General features: G+C 57.4%; 1 long non-coding RNA gene across 1 annotated transcript; it reads right to left on the minus strand.

Annotated features, from left to right (window-relative positions):
* Positions 1-2,451: 2,451 nt before the first annotated feature.
* On the minus strand, positions 2,452-3,750 carry LOC141927325 (uncharacterized). Its single transcript, XR_012624364.1, has 3 exons — positions 3,699-3,750; positions 3,074-3,153; positions 2,452-2,780 (listed from the first exon to the last, which is right to left on the minus strand). It is a non-coding gene; the product is annotated as an uncharacterized LOC141927325 (long non-coding RNA).
* Between the last annotated feature and the right edge of the window lie 1,307 nt (positions 3,751-5,057).

The following is a 5,057-nucleotide window of genomic DNA, read 5'->3' on the forward strand; positions in this document are numbered from 1 at the left end:
GCCACTGCTGTCCACCTCAGGGCTCCTTTTCCTGAGCCACCAGCAGAGGCCGAAGAGCAGGGCCAGGAGCTCAGCAGTGGCCCAGAACTGCCACTGCTGCCAGGCAGCAAAGAGCAGGGCTGGCCAGCCAAAGCCGCTCTGCTCGGGGCTCCTCTGCTCCGGCTCCTTCACCTCCTGCAGCAGCTGCGTCATCTCCTGGCTCGGCTGTGCTGCACGCTGCTGCATGTCCTCACCCACAGCCTCATCCACCTCGTCACCAACCAGCTGCGTGTGCTGGATGATGCTTTTCAGCAACAGGACGAGTAATGTTATGACAGCCATGGCCTGCAGGAGGAAGGGGAGAAGGGTTTCAGTGGGGCTGGCAGGCAGGGAGCCGGTGGCGGGGGGAGAGGGGAGGGCAGCCGTAGGGCGCTGGGGGCAGGTAGGAGAGGGGGCGAGGCAGCTGCGAGGCAGCAAGGCCTGCGCCCAGCCTTGGCGGGGGCGTCACTGGGCCCTGTCAAAGGCGCTTCCGCAAGCAGCTGGGCCCTGCGGAGGGGGCTGCGTTTCTACCCTGTCCCTTGCCCAGCCCAGCCTCCCTCCTGCGTGTGCACTCACCATTGGCCCAGGGCGCACTGGGGCGGCGCTGCCTCTTCTAACCGTCCCCACCGTGGCTCAGCCGTTGTGATGTCAGAGTGGCCAGAGCACATCACACCCACGCCCTCTGCACAGCCCCGGCCTTCAGCCCCAGCCCGCTTCCCCAGGCGGCCAAAGACCCCACACCCACAAAGTACAGACCCACCCCACAGACGGCGCTGCCGGGGGCTCCTTTACAAAGCCCTTAGCAAGCGTACGGTCAGGTGACGTGACGCGGGGATGCTTCGCTCCTTGAGATCCCATCCCGGGAGATGGAGTCGGCTCCCTTGGTGCTGGCCTCTGAGCTGGTGGTTGTGGGTGTCTCTGGTGCCTTCATGACACTGATGGGTGTGGGTGGTGCGTATCCTGGGGGTGGGAGAGATGCAGAATGAGAGCAAGGGAACAGCTAGGGAGGTCCCCTTGCTATCCCCCCAGGAAAGAGCAAAGGGCAGGAAAAGCGGGGAAAGAGCAACACACTCCACAGCCAAGCTCTGCAGAGATACCGACCTCCCTTGTTTCTCTGCCGGCCCTCCTAAGAAACCACATCTTTGAGGGAGAAAGCTCCTATGCTTAGCCCAACCTCCAGCACCAGTATTCTACTTCAGAAGTTCAGAGCCATGCTGGAATAGACCGAGTGTTTTTCACCAGCGTTTTGTGATAAAGAACGTAGTTTCCTCAGAAATACGCTTCACTTAGAGGAAAAAGGGATTTTGTTGCATCATTAAAATACTTATGAAAATCCAAATAAATGTTTCATTTTGGGTGGAAAAGAACTCAGTCTGGGTTTTCCAGTGCTGCTGTAGTGTTAGGTAGCGTGGGACATTCATGAGGGAGAACTAACACTTCCACAGGCCTTGTGAGGGGTCTGACAGATGTAGTCACTCATGTCACCCCAAAGTTAAGTGTTTCGGTACTATTCAAACAAATTCAATTAGAATTTTTCATTTTGAGATGAACACGCAGTATCAATGTTAATCAGATATTGACATCCTACCGAAATTAAGCAGGAAATACACTGGCCTTAAAAGTTTGATCAACATAATTGAAATGTGCTGTGCTCAGCAGCACCCAGCCACTCGCTCACTCCCCCCTGGTCGGGGGTGGGGGGGGGCAGGGGGAAGGAGAATTGTAAGGGTAAAAGTGTGAAAACTCGTGGGATGAGACAGAGACAGTTTAATAGGTACATCAAAAGCTGCTTGCACAAGCAAAACGAAATGAGTTCCTTCACCACTTCCTGTCGGCAGGCAGCCATCTCCAGGAGAGCAGGGCTCCATCACACGTAACGGTGACTTGGGAAGACAAACGCCGTAACTCTGAACGTCCCCTCCTTCCTCCTCCTTTCCCAGCTTTCATTGCTGATCATGACGTCATACGGTATGGAATATCCCTCTGTTCTGGCTGGGTCCCCTCCCAAATTCTTGACCACCCCAGCCTGCTCCCTGGCTGGGCAGCATGAGACACAGGGAAGGCCTGGCCGCTGTGCAAGCGCCGCTCGGCAACAGCTACAGCATCGGAGTGTTATCCACGCTGGTGTGGTCACAAATCCAAAAGACAGCGCCATACAAGCTACTGTGAAGGAAATTAACTATCCCAGCCAAACCAGTACACTCTGTTAGCACAGTTCCATTTTGAGTAAAAAAGAATCAGGTGAAGTCTTGTGTCCCATTTCTCTATGTGTATCTTAACTTTATAAGCTGGGCAGAGGTTATAAAGTTAAGCAGAGGCAGACGATGGGCAGAGGCAGCGCTGGCTGTGAAGGCGATGGCGAGGGCTGGCAGCTGGGCTGGCACTGGACAGTAACTGGGCTGCCTGCTGACAGAAGGGCAGCAGGATGCGAGCTCAAAGCTTTACACAAAAAGTTATTTAGTGATTGTTCTCTCCAGTAGGTACCATTAAAGCATCTTGACAGGACCCTGCCCTGCAGGCCCAAACATGGCTTCTCTCTCCTGGTCAGCTTTGCCTTGAAGAAACCTGCAGTAACGACATCCCCAGAGCTCTCGGGGCCTGAGAAGATTCACTCTGCCAAGGGCAGCTCTGAGTAGCCCCCGAGATCCAGAGCAGAGGGAAGAACAGTCCCAGGGTGCAGGGCTGAGGCAGACGGGGGCTTCTCTTCAGGGCAGCTCCTCTTCACCCGACAGACTGTCACCCTCCTCCTGCAGGTCAAAGCTCTGGGAAGGAGCAGGACAAAGAGCTGATGAGAAGTACGAAAGCAAGAGCTGCACTCTGCTGTGGGTCTGTCAGATTGGGTCTGGGGCAGCGTGGGCTCTTCAGAGGGTCCCCACCTCAGCCCTTCCAGCCCAGACACCAGCAGCACACAAACCCCGTGGGTCACCAGCACAAGGCCAAGCTTCCCACGCCTGCAGAGTTTTACCCTCTGCCCCAGGCTCTGCTTTCCCCGAGGGAAAAAAGAGCAGAGCTGCGAATGACCCCGGAGCAGCGCAGGAAGTGGAGCCTTTCTTACCTCCAGTTCTCCCGCGACCTCGCCCAGGAAATCTGAATTCTGTGGGTGAGCAGCTGCTGGTTCGATGTGTCACTGAAGAGCTGATGGGAAGAAGAACGCTTGTCACTCTAAGCAGGGGGCACTGGGTGTCTGTAACACACGGAAACTGTTCCCACACCACAAGAAAAAACCCCAAACCTCTGCAACTCCCTGCAGCGACTGCCCCTCACACACAGCCCAAGAGCTGCCCCAGCCCATCTCCTGCTCTGTGCCTGCAGCAGCCTCCGTGTCCCTGGGCTGCACAGGGCTCTCAGGGGTGGTGACCCCAAGAGCTGGGTTCTACCTTCACTGCACTGGTGCCACCTGCATTTCTGTAGGTCCTACCCAAACCCCTCTGTGTGCCCCAACCCCACACATTTCTGTAGGTCCTAAAAAAAACCCCCATATACCCCACTCCTACACATTTCTGTAGGTCCTACACAAACCCCCCATATTCCCCACCCCCTCACATTCCTGTAGGTCCTACCAAAACTCCCCTATACTCCCCATCTCTAAACATTCCTCTAGGTACAACCCAAACACCCCCGTGTCCCCCACCCCCCCACATTCCTGTAGGTCCTCCCCAAACCCGTCTGTCCCCCCACACCTCGAGGATGAATCAGGTGGAGATGGTGACAAGGAGGGGCAGGACCTAGTAGGGGTTGACTTGTGGAAACAGACTCTACAACTCAGAGAGAGTTATACAGCAGGTATGTTTACTCCGGCACCGGGGTGCAAGGGGATTTCTCCACAAAGCTTGCACCCCAACAGCACATTTTACCAGAAACTTCTGGAGTGTGGATATACATATTCATTGATTACATAACACAAACATACATATGCATGAGTGAGGCTGGGTTAGCTCTAGAGGCTGGTGTCAGCAGTTTATGTTCTCTTTGCACCTACCGATTGCCTCCTGGGGGGCATCTCTGGGGTCTGCTGGAGGAAGGCTCACAGTCCTCCTCACCTTGTAGTTTTCCCCAGAGCATGTGCAGGTTCTCTTAGCCAATTTCTTGAATAACAAGAGTGTTTTCAGCTGGTTTACTCATTCTGTCTTACCTAAGAGAACCAATGGAACTTCTACCGTCCATACATGGCTATCTTTACTCATTACCAAGACCCAACTAGCACATCTGTTTCCCAAGGACAAAACCATGATATTTTGCTGAACACTGCAGTTCTTGGTAGATTTTCACAGTAAACTGCTTTGTTTTGATGGACACAGCAGTCCTTGGTAAAATTCCACAGAACAGTCTGGGCAAGCAGGATTCTTAGCAATATTCAAAAATACTATAAGTAGTACTATAAGTTGCTATAAGTAAATAAGTTGCTAAGCAGTTTTCTATAAGTAAATAAGTCTCAAAACAAGTAATCATTTCTCTGTATCACAGCCCCGCCGGCCCCGCGCGGTCCCTCCAGCAGCGCCGCACCGAGGCCCCGCGGCGGCCCCGCGCAGCGCCGAGCGCTTCAGCGCGGACACCGAGCCGCGGCGAGCGGAGCGCGCAGCCGGCAGCGGCCTCTGCGGGAACGGAGCCGCGGCCCGGGCAGCGCTGCCCGCGGCCCCGACCCAGCGCGGCGGCGGCGGCGGCGCGTCCCCAGCGCGCAGCCAGGGGCGGGCGCTGCCCGGAGCGGCCCCGAGGGCGGGCGCGGGCCCCGCTCAGACGGGCCCCCTCGGCGCGGAGCCCGGCGCCGGCTCCGGGGGAAGCGGCGGGGCCGCGCGAGCCCCGCGAGCTGCCGCCGCCCGGCGCCGGCCCCGCGCGTCGATCCGCGCCCCCCCGCGCCCGCACCAGCCGCTCCCCCCCAGCGGGCGCGAGCGCAGCCTGACCGTGGGGCGGGAGGCGCCGGGGGAGCCCCAGAGCGGTCCGGGCTGTCCCTGTCTGCCGCCAGCTCGGGCGGCGCCGGCTCCTTCCGCGCGGGCGCCGGCTCCTTCCGCGCGTCCTTCCGCGCCCCGCGGCCGGCAGCTGCC

Source organism: Strix aluco, chromosome 9 (assembly GCF_031877795.1).
Source record: "Strix aluco isolate bStrAlu1 chromosome 9, bStrAlu1.hap1, whole genome shotgun sequence".
Taxonomy (NCBI): Eukaryota; Metazoa; Chordata; class Aves; order Strigiformes; family Strigidae; genus Strix; species Strix aluco.